Source organism: Gobius niger, assembly GCF_951799975.1.
Source record: "Gobius niger genome assembly, chromosome: 20".
NCBI classification, from domain to species: domain Eukaryota; kingdom Metazoa; phylum Chordata; class Actinopteri; order Gobiiformes; family Gobiidae; genus Gobius; species Gobius niger.
Genome location: NC_136871.1, coordinates 9022729 through 9034816, shown reverse-complemented (window position 1 = coordinate 9034816; position 12088 = coordinate 9022729). Strand labels below are relative to the sequence as shown.

At 40.6% G+C, this 12088-nt stretch overlaps 2 protein-coding genes and 1 long non-coding RNA gene across 4 annotated transcripts in view; all 3 read right to left on the bottom strand.

Moving 5' to 3' along the window:
* The window catches only part of LOC306980135, an 857770-nt gene that overhangs the window by 147214 nt on the left and 698468 nt on the right, over positions 1 to 12088 (bottom strand). The window lies entirely within an intron of this gene.
* Positions 1 to 12088, bottom strand: part of ppp1r16b (protein phosphatase 1, regulatory subunit 16B) — a 184348-nt gene that overhangs the window by 146372 nt on the left and 25888 nt on the right. The gene's annotated exons all lie outside the window — the stretch shown is intronic.
* Positions 6074 to 12088, bottom strand: part of inka2 (inka box actin regulator 2) — a 373123-nt gene continuing 367108 nt past the window's right edge. Inside the window, exon 3 of the transcript XR_013793988.1 lies at positions 6074 to 6092. The gene's annotated coding sequence lies outside the window, so the exon portion shown is untranslated. The remainder of the gene's footprint in view (positions 6093 to 12088) is intronic.

Genomic DNA, 12088 nt, shown 5'->3' with positions numbered 1-12088 from the left:
GTTAAAAAAAAATATATATAACTACGAAAGTGCAAGAAAAAGCATCAATAAAGCAATGAAGAATTTCTAGGCGCAGCCAGGGACCGGAGGGTGTCCGGTTTGGGAACCTCATCTCTGCTGTTTGCAGACGATGTTGTTCTTTTGGCTTCATCAGGACCTTCAGCGCGCTCTGAGGCGGTTTGCAGCCGAGTGTGAAGCGGCCGGGATGAGGATCAGCACCTCCAAATCTGAAGCCATGGTTCTCCACCGGAAAAAGGTGGCTTCCCATCTTCAGGTCGGTGGGGAGTCCTTACCTCAAGTGGAGGAGTTCAAGTATCTCGGGGTCTTGTTTACGAGTGAGAGACGGATGGAGCGTGAGATCGATAGACGGATCGGTGCGGCATCAGCAGTGATGCGGTCGCTGTATCGGTCTGTCGTGGTGAAGAGGGAGCCGAGTCGGGGGCAAAGCTCTCGATTTACCGATCGATCTACGTTCCCACTCTCACCTATGGTCATGAGATTTGGGTAATGACCGAATATCACGGATACAAGCGGCCGAAATGAGTTTCCTTCGCAGGGTGGCTGGGCGCACCATTCGAGATCGGGTGAGGAGCTCAGTTACCCAGGAGGAGCTCAGAGTAGAGTCGCTGCTCCTTCACGTTGAAAGGAGCCAGCTGAGGTGGCTCGGGCATTTGATCCGGATGCCTCCAGGTCGCCTCCCTCAGGAGGTGCTTCCCAGGCATGTCCTATTGGGAGGAGGCCTCGTAGAAGACCCAGGACACCCTGGAGGGCCTGGTGTCACCTCAGGGTCCCTCCAGGATCAGCTGGAGGAGGTGTGCGTGAACCGGGAAGTCTGGGCATCTCTGCTGAGACTGCTGCCTCCACGACCCGCCCCCGGGCAAAGCGGAAGAAAATGGATGGATGGATATTGTTTTTTTTTTTTTTACAGAATCCAACTCTATGACAAAAAAAAGGAATAGGAAATTTACCTCTGGAACCTTCAGAACCTGCTTAAGAAGTGCAGCCTTTTTTCGACTTACTAATAGTGGCGACTCACATAGCAGCATATAAATGTGCCGCCCTATTGCCCCGCTCAATTAGGAATTAGTGTATGACAATCCCAAACAGGCAGAATGTCAAAAGGTCTTTGGTTAAAATAGCTTTTACAATTCACGACGCGTTACTATGCCAGTCATGCACACCTTTCCATTTAGTCACTGACAAAAGATTTTAATTAGAGCTACAATGACAGCCAGAATTAAACAGAAACCAACTCACGCAAAATTAAGCCATTATAAAAGGTCTCATATCTTCATACATGCCCCATAATCCGGTACTCTCACAATGGCACTTTTCTTCAGATAGATTACACCAACACTTTCTTATCACAAAGGAGCACATAGTTTTACAGCAAAAAGACACAAGCTGTTAAAACCGGAAAAGTGTGTTGACTAAAGGTGATGACACTATTAGACGACCCATTGCCAACAAAGCAGTGAAGCGCAGACGAGATAAAACAATAACACATAAATGAAAACACAGTAAAATATGGAGATTGCCAACCATTGCCAAGAAAGAACCAATCATGCAACAAGTGCTTCAAGAATGACTTCTATTTGCTCCCGCGAGCGGAGAGAATTGAAGAAAACGTTCACAGATGACAAACATAATAATGATTAGTAATAAGTTACACGTCGGCCATTCAGAAATATCTGCCGCGCTCTTTATCATTTTCCACTATTTCTTTTGCAATTCACTCAGAAATTATGTCTTTTTTATGTGATTCAAGGACATGAAGAGAAAAAAAAGAGACGTCAATAAATCTAACTTGAGGACGTGAAGATGAAGAGGTAAAAATCTCAAATACTCAAAAGCAACATGGCACACTCATAATGCAGATGTCAAAAATATATGTTCATTATGACTAAAGGACGATATATTTGGGAATTTTTCGATATCGGCTATCGGCCAATCTAATGCCGATAAACGCCCATATCTCCGGAACCGAAAGTGATAGAGACTTCCTGTTTTTTGCACTGGAAAGGACTCGGTCAGAACTTTCAAATGTACTACTTAGGCCTCAAGGGGACTGAGAAACATCGCAATGAAAATCGGTTACAAGTCTGTTAAACACAAGTTTCACCGACTAAACCACAGTCAATATGGGCATGCTGCACCTCATTTTGAAGCACAGAGAATCGCTTAGCTTATTATAATACCGAATTGTATTTTCGATTGTTGCACAAAATGCCACGGCTAGCAGCTAGCAACAGCATGCTAAAGCTAGCAGCAGGATGCTAACGTCAACTAATCAAGACTGGGACAGAAACTATGATTGGATAACCTATAGAAATAAAAAAATAAAAAAGTTTGCCGTCATTGTAAATGAAAATTGGTTCTCAATTGACTTATCTGGTAAAATACACAATAATTAAAACAAAAAAAGTATATTAGTTTATGAAATAACTGATCAAACATAATATGATCAGATCACTTTATGTGTGTTGTTTATATTAATGCAACCTAAAGCCGGTCAATGTAGTCAAGGATATTTAGGGTTGAATCCAGTCCAGTGATCCTTGTTTAATGTTTTTACATTATTTTATTTATTGATATAATTGAAAAACATCTTGCTTGCGAGAAAAAAGACTGTATGATTCACTTTTTCACTCAGAGAAAGCCAGGACAGGAATGTTTTTTAATAAATCAGCCCCAATAAAACACACCCTGCTGTCACAGTTCAACACATTTTACAGTTTAGAAGCTTCATTTACAGGATTATAGACAAGAAATTTGGAAAAATCAGCCAAGCCTATCGTGCAAATCGGCATCAGCCAATTAAAATCCCCAACAATCGGCACCAGCCTTAGAAAAACCCATATCGGTCGATCTCTAATTATGACATTTCAGCTCTGTGGCCTCTTCAGATCTTTTCTTTTCATTGAACTATTGCTGAACTAATTCAAGCACATGCACTGAGAACGATTGTGCAAAGAGTCCAAAAAAGAAGGACGATGAATAGCAGATGAGAGCAATCGCTTCACAATATATCGCAATATTTGGTGACACAATAGTCATTTCTTCAGAAGCCACAGTGTGTCACAAAATCACAGTGGATAGTGGAGGTTTAAACATTGTTTTGCTAACATGTGGCAAAATTGCATAGTAACTTTACAATGCGCAGTTAGTCATAATTTTCCTAATTTTGTTCCATTTTGGCCTTGTTTTTGTCCTGATTTAGTACTTTTGAAATTATTTTTGAAACAATAAATATATATCACATGGTTCAGTAAAATATCACAATAATATTCTGACAGCAATATTCAAACTGTTTTCTGATAAGATAAAAATAACATTTTATCATATCATGCAGCACTAATAAGCGCACAAGAAGTATAGCTACATTTTGAAGATAGAAAAATCCAAGTGTCAGAAAGCTGTTATATCCACAGCACATAAGAGTGGAGAGCATCTGCTTTAAGGTATGCGTGATATTAGCATATTTCACAAAATGAGCAGGTTCCCAGTGAATCAGGTCGTAACAGAAAAGCTTCAATAAGAACAGTGTTCTGTAAATCAGTATTTTAGTCACCCACTTGATAACGCAGGCATTCAATTCTGAGCTGACCTTGGTTTGAATTCCAGCCAAGGCCTATCAGTCAGAGCCTATTCACACCTCCCGCACTATTAATGTTTCTGTCAAATGAAGGCAGAAAGGCCAAAAGTACGTTTTATGGTGCTGTGACGGAAATACGTCCAAAATAACTAAGACGTATTATCAGATTCGATTACAGTTTTAGTGTGCGAGTTAGTACTGGTCTTTAAATAATTTTAGACATTGTAGACGGTTCACTGTTTTATATGACATGTAAACAAACTGTGGTATTCGACAGGTGTATTGTACAATATTACTGCAACAGTTTTCTAAAGAGTTTCATTGGACAAGTTCAATGGGCTTAAGTACTACACGGAAATCATAAGTAAGCCCTTTTTTCATCCAATTGTGTCAAAACAAGACTTAAAACTTTTAAACCAAGACCAAAACAAGGCAAAAATTGAACTCGGGTAAGAAAATTATGACAACAACTGAACCTTTAGCAACAGTGACCGTAACATGCAATATTGTATTAGGCCATGTTGGCACAAAGTACGTCAAGACCTCAGTGATTATGCAATATACAAGTGCTCATCATGTATTCAGAATATCCTGAAAAAGTTCATTTATTTCTGTAATTCAACTGAAAATGTGAAACTAATATATGATACAGACTCATTACATGCAAAGTGGCACATGTCAAGCCTTTATTTGTTATAATTTTGATGATTATGACTTACAGTCCATTTTCAAAATATTGTAATTTAATAATAATAATAATAATAATAATAATAATAACAACTATAATAATACATTGGTTTTATATAGCGCATTTGTGGACTCTCAAAGACGCTTTACATTGCACTATTCGTTCACTCCATACTCGGTGGTGGTAAGCTACTATCGTAGCCACAGCTGCCCTGGGGTAGACTGACGGAAGTGAGGAAACCAGTCTGCGCCATCGGCCCCTCCGACCACCACCAACCACTCACTCACGTATTACATTCACTAGGCTTCCTGGTGTTCCCAAACGGTCTCCCATCCAAGTCCTGCCAGGCCCTTCCCTGCTTAGCTTCCAAGGTCTGACAGGATTGGGCAGAGCAAAGGCGGTATGACCATAATGAGATTTAATTTGGGGCTTAAACAAGCTGAGCCAAAATAATCCAAATGATAACAAATAAAGGCTTTACAGATCTCACTTTGCATGTAATGAGTCTATATCATATATTAGTTTCACAGTTGAAGTTGAATAACAGAAGTGAATGCACTTTTTCATGATATTCTAATTATATGACGAGCACCTGTATTGTGGCATCTTCTGAAAACAATGATGGTAAATGGACACAACTTAAATAGCGCTGTACTGTATATTCATAATAAACTGAACTGAAACTGAACTGAACTGAGCGCTTTTCTACCTTTATCAGGCCCAAATCGCTTTACAGTAAGAAACCAGTCACCCATTCACATTCATGCACCAATGTACGCAGACACTGGTGCGTACACGTATTGTGCTGCTCTATTACAAGGGATGAAAGTGGGAATAAACCCCCAAAACGTCCAGAGAAATTTCAACGATAATGAACTTTCAATCTGCCATGATACAGTGCCTGAAAAAAAAGTGTCCACCAGGATTTAACTAACTGTTCTGATCTGGGGTTACTGCAGTTGGTCCGGTCTATTTTAAGCAACACTATGAGCCCAAAGACTGAGATCTGAGCTTAACCTGAAGCTCCTGAGTGACCAAGATGAGCATGACCAGGAGCATGAGACATAGAGTCCAGATCTTAAGAATCTTTGGGATGGGTACTACTATGGTATTGGGAAAAACGTTCAGGTACTACTGGTATAATTTACAAAAAAGGTGTTGAAAGCAGGTACTGAAACAGGCGTCAACAACTTTTGATGCCTAAAGAAAGTTACTTGGTTGTTTCAGCTCTAATAAATGAAAACATGTAAAATAAATGGTATTTTATTGAATAGATTAACGTAATTGTTCTGTTTCCTGGTTCTAGATGATAAATATTTGAGCATAGGTATTGAAAAAAGCATAATTCAGGTATCGGTATCGTAAGCCAAGTATCGTTTAAGTGCTGGTATAAAAAAAATGTATGTACTACCCAGCTTAAAGCAGTACTAAGTAATTTATTTATTGTAATATATCCTTTTCGTAGTCCCTCTGGGGGTAATACAAGCGTTAATGGGATGATCGGGGGGTCTTTCATCTCCCCCTGGTGTCTCTGGCCAGAAAACCCCACTTGCAGCTTTCCTGCACCGGGTCGGAGCCACCAATACACACTAATGGAATCACAAAGAAGAAGCTAACAGGCTAACGGGCAAAGCTAACTGCGGACTAGCACCACTTAAACAGTATTAACAGCCAAGTTTGAGTGAAAAAAATATCTACAATGTGTATATTGGATGTACAATATCCCTCTCTTCCTTTGTCTTTTCCATCAGCGTTGTATTAACTCTCACGGACAATTAATGAGGAAAAAAACGCAACATGCTACGAGACCTGCAGTGGCGCTTATGGCCTCTAGGGGCATGAGTTACTTGGTGCTGCTTTAAGTCACACTCTCCCATCATTAATGCAAGATCTTGGTGTAAAATGAATGTAACTCTGGATCTTTTGACATTGCAGAAGCTTATTGGAGCAATGCCACAGCGAATGTAATCAAAGCTAAAGGCTAAAATATTAGAGCGTGTGACCTTATTTTAGTGGCGAGTTTTTATTCATTCAGAGCAGCAACAACTAACCATTATTCATGACCTACAGCTTTCTGTTGTACCAACGCAACTGTGGCTTGAGGCTTTGTGCCAATGCAAGATGATTCTGAAGAAAAACCCTTATTTCTTCAGACAAATTAATCTCTCAGGAGGGGGTTAGGAGCAGGACTGGTCAGGCCCCTCCTGTGTGGTTTTGCTGGATCATTGTCTGCATCAACACAATGTCAAATAATGCGAATCAAGAGGGAAATCTGCGCCCTCCAAGCGACACCACATGAATTTTTCTCAAGCATTGTCAAGTCCAGATGTTCAACACAAAACAACAACACACTTTTTTTTTTCCACTGAGACACAAGTAAACATTAAGGGCAACAGCTGGAGACGCATAAAGCCCCTCACATCCGCGACAAAGCCAGCGGCCGCGTGACATTTACCGGTGAGAGGCGTGTGTCGTGTCGGGGCGCCCAAAACACAGACACAGTGGCAACAGTTTCCTCCACAATGGTCCTCTGTCAGACTCCCTCCCAGCTTTCATAACGGAGGCATTCAGAGCTGTGTCCTGTGATGGGACAGTGTGTACACAGGACGGCCCCGGTACAAGAACAGAGTAGCGTGACCTCCGCTCCCCCCCCCCTTCTTTCTATCCCGCAGAATGGTGCAGACCTGTGCTAATGTATCCAAGGTCTGCTAATTCGTTTAATCACTCGCTAATGCCATAGCGCAGTGGAGCTGATTATAAAAGCCCAGTAAAACCAGTTGTTGAGGCACAAAGGGGCAGAAGCTGAAGAGTATGCACGGCTTTCTTACTTTGTGTTTTCCTGTTCGATCGTCTATAGTGATCAGCTTTTTCTATTGTATACTCAAAAGTTGTCATGCTTAATTTTATTGTTCTTGATTCTAGGATTTTAGACTGAAACACCTGTCCTCGGACTACAGATGATAAATAACCTTGTGGGTGATTCTGGCATGTTTACAGAAATGTTCATTAATATGTGCTGTCACTGAAATAAACAAATAAACCAGGAGTACTTAGCAGGGATTACTTGGACTTATTTCAAACTGGGTTATATTTTAATCGTACTTTCAATGAAAAGTTCACTTTAATGATGTTTTTCAGTAAAAGGTTTGAATGTGAGAGCATTTTAGCTTCATTTTGAACACAACACTCTACTAATTGCTAACAAATCTGAGTTTAGTTGATCACTTTGGCGGGATAAAAGGGGTCGGGGGTACTCGGGGCAGGGGCGGACTGGCCATATATCCATTCTGGAAGAGCACAGAAGGGCCACCGGTCCCGCCTTAACCGAGCTTTACCCAAATCTAAAAGGTAAAAAGAAAAGCATAAAAATAGTTACAAAAAAGAGGATGAAAACAGAACAAAAATGTGCCGGAAAAGCAACAAAAAAAGTGACAAAAAATGTGATGAAAAGTCAACAAAGCAACGAAAAGGCCACAAAAACGTGACAAAACCATAACAAAAAATGATAGAAAAAATGTGACAAAAACACAATAAAAAAGTGACAAAAACACAACAAAAAGCCACAAACAGTAATTAAAAAACAATAAAACTATGACAAAAAATGTGGCGACTTGACAAAAAGTTACAATCACTTTGTAGGTCTCAGCTTTCAAATGAGGCGTTACATGCGCTCCGGGTGGTAAGTGCACATTTACGCTAATTTGGGCCAGGCTGGTCAGAGTCCAGGTATGTTTTTCAGTCCCAGTTCGCTCCTGACTCGGGGTGTGTGAGAAAACAAAGGTTGGGAACCAGGTACTGCATTTTCAAAGGGAAAGTAACTTGTAAGTGAAGGAATGATTGTTGACGACAGAGCTTTGACTCTGTCGTCACTGACTGTCTAAGCTATACTCAGTCTGTCACATACAGTATCTCAGCACTTTTCCTCTCAATAGACATTGTTTATGTTTGTTTTATGTGCATCATGCGAGTCACTTTGGAGACAAGTCGCGGTTAACTAGGTCTGTCACAATGACAAATTTGAAGTTTGAAATATTGAGGCAGGAAAGCATCGGAAAGTACAAAAATGATAGTAAACCTTTGTTCTAAAAGTGCAGAATCATATCCTAAAATACCACACAAGCTGCCATAAACATGGAATATAATGCAACTTAATCAAAGCTTTATAAAAAAAAGAATAGGGGAGAAATGCTAATAAACGTACAGACGATAAATATCAAGCCCAAAAAATGTATCGTTTATCTGTTATTTATTGAACGATAAGTTGATACAGTGATTATCGTTACAGCCTTACGGTTAACTGAAAACAGGAAGGGACAAACTGCAAATTCATCTTTCAACAGTGCATTCATGTGGACTGGGGAGCTCGTTTTCCCAAGATGTGACGTCATTGTCCCCATTGTGTTCATGTGGTTTTTATGTGGGAAAGTGGGGATTTTGATGTCATCAAATAAAAACGGTCTTTTATCATTGATTAGCGTTTAGCTGAGCTAATAATTTAAATATGTTAGCGTCTCAAAAGCTAAACATTAGTTTGTTCGGTTAAAAAAAAATCACTTAAATGTACTTTTTGCTAACGTTGATGTAACTGCGAGGATGACAACAGTTAACACTTAACTCACAAGTAGCAGTGTTTCACTAAAAAGCTCACATTAGACGATGAGAAAACAAATGCTGATTTGCGCAGTCAGGTGCGGAAGTCGGGAAGCTCGTTTTGACCCCAGTCGTTTTCCCCAGTTGAGTGAGCGCTGACGTGAATTCCCCAACTGGTCGTTCGCCCGAGTTCCCGAGGACTAGGGCTGAATAATATGGACAAAATTTCATATCTCGATATTCATGCCAGATATCTCGATATCAATGCGATACGATATAACTATGGGTTAGGTGAAAACCAAGCATTTTATAGAAAAATTAAAACATAATACAAAAGAGTGCAGTTTAATTGATGAAAATCTGTCATGTTCATATCTCAATATCGATACGATAATGATATCTTTCAGCCCTACCAAGAACCATGAACACAACATAAGGCCACACTTGTTGACAATTACCAGACTTACATGCCCCAAAACATACATAAAATCATAACAAGTGGCTCTAATAGAGGTTTCTGTAACTCTACTCATGATCCAACATTTACAACTCTTTTATTGCTACTTTGAAGAAAGAGGGAATTACATTCGCATTACTAGTGGCTGTTGCAGAATGAAAATCTAGAAGGGACTTTTCAGTGAGTTAATTTCTTTTTCACCACATATCAAAGATTTTACAGGATAGCACGACATTCACAAGAGTGAGCTCAACTCAATTTCAAGTTAAAAATGAGCGATATATCCACTCAAACACAAAATCAAATTACTTCTGAGCTCCTGGATGTGCATACAGCAGAAAACCAGTGGGCCATTTTTCTCATTTTACATCTGAGTGTTATGAAAGCATTATGGGGGATCAGAGAATCCATTTGAGAGGAGAGGGGATAATTGTAACCGCTCTGTTTGTCACCGCTTGTGAACTGGTGGGCCTTAGTTAGCAATGCATTAGCCGGTGTGGAAAATCAATGCTGAGTCAAGTCTCTGCATACCATAAAGACTGCAGCATTCACCACGTGTTAATAAGTGCCTAAAGGATGCAGCACGCAAGCCTTTTAAAGACGTTACAACAAGATTATATCAACCATGAACCATCACAGACAATATCACCGTCTGAATCTTCACACTTAGAAAATAGCAACGGCTGCAATTTCATCAGTAATGCAACACTCAATAATGTCTCATGGGGTGTTTCTTAATGCAAGAGAAACACTATACAGGTGAAACTTGGAAAATTTGAATATTGTGAAAAAGTTCATTTATTTCTGTAATTCAATTTAAAATGTGAAACTATTGTATGATATAGACTCATGACATGTAAACATAGACCGTTAAAAACAATGGACGTCTCCTGCTCAGTCCTCCCCGGGGGAAATCATGGCAGACTCCCCCAACCCAGCTCTGACGAAGCATGTGCCTAAAAAGGGCATAATGGCGGGATCTTCACTGTAGACTCAGCCCTTGCGTGACGTGTAGTTTGCTCAGATCCAATGCTAACAGTCCGGCCCTCATTTGTACGAGATTACGAATTTTCTCTTACAAAAACCAGCCTGGTCCCCTTAACTGTAACTAACCCAGCGTAATCACAGGAGCAATGTCTCAAGAGCTGCAGAAAGTTTAAGAAAATTAGGGACCAGGCTCTAAAGTTGTTTTTTGTCTTAAGTCCAATGCATTTCAATGGGAGACTAGCGGCGATATGGACGTACTACAGCAAAGGCAGAGCAATGGCGGCCCCTAGTGTTGTCGCCAAAAAGCAGGCCTGTCAAGCCTTTGTTTGTTTTAATTTTGATGATTTTGGCTCACAGCTCATTGCATTCTGGAGAGGACTGTCAGGAAAAGGCCATTCAAAAGTGTGGGGGACATTCACAAGGAGTGACTGAGGCGGGAGTCAGTGCATCAAGAGCCGCCACACACACACGGATCATCCTGGACATGGGCTTCAAATGTCAGATTCCTTTATTTTGTTGAATTTAGGCCAGGAATCTTCAACCAGTCGCTCTCCTGTCGAGTGGCACTCTAATTGATGACTCAAAGAGCATGCTCTGCTAATGAACAGACTTTATAGCTTTCGGAGTTGTTGGAGCCTTGGATAAAAAGTGCACAGTGAACTGAAAAGCACCTCTGTTCACATTTACAAAACAGAATGGTTATTTTTCCAAACATCATTCAAAGTGGGAGACTTTAACAGCCATGGCAACCATTTATAGGCGATTATTTCAGGCGCCACTCGAGCCAATGTCACAGCGCACAGCCATTAAAACAGGAAGCAGTTGGTTCTCAGTGCAGCACAGAGATTTGACTTTTGACCTTCGTGACAGCCATTAGCCGCAGGACGACCCCGGGCAGAGCAGCCGAAGCCGCCAGGGTCACATTGACAGAAGCCATGTCTGTTACACACACGAACCACGGACGAATAATGGGGCGTTTGATGTACGGGATTTAATTGGCAATAACCAGGACTGCGGCCATAAAACAGGGAGAAGTTATTATAGCTATAATTATGCATGGGCTTCAGTTTAGTGTCATTTGCATCTTTGAGCTAAAGGCTAAACACTGAGGTACGGCCTGATCCTTATTTCACTTGGGATTTAATGGCATTTACATAGTGAATGTAAATATAAATATAATTGCTCATATGCTGCAAGTCAAACAGCTTCTACAGTGTTTAAAGGTGCATTATGGGAACATTTACTTTCACGGTGGCCTCTAGGATGCTCCAGGACTAGGGCTGGCTACTGTTACATTAAACTTTTTAGATACCGGTACTTTAAAGGAACAGGCCACCGTTTTTACATACTGTGATATGTTCTTACCTGAGCTTAGACGAGTTGATACGTCTGGTCTTTGTGCGTGCCCTCAGTCACGCAAAAAGACCAAAGATGTTGTTGGCATTTGGCCTCTTCCCGTGTATTCCCATTAGCTTCAAACGGGGTGAAGTCCAGACAGGTATGTATAAACTCATCTAAGCTCAGGTAAGAACATAGCTCTGTATGGAAAAAAGGTGGCCTGTTCCTTTGAAGATACTTTTACCGATACCTTCACTTAAATATGAATGAATGAAGAGCTTTTTATTGTGGTGTCTTGCAAACACACTGTATGCCCAGCCCTAATGGGAGTATAAGACACCAATAACAACAAACAGTTGCCAAACAGTAGGCACAAAATACGGGTGAAACTCGGAAAATTTGAACATCTTGTATTGCGCTTTACAAGCCTGTA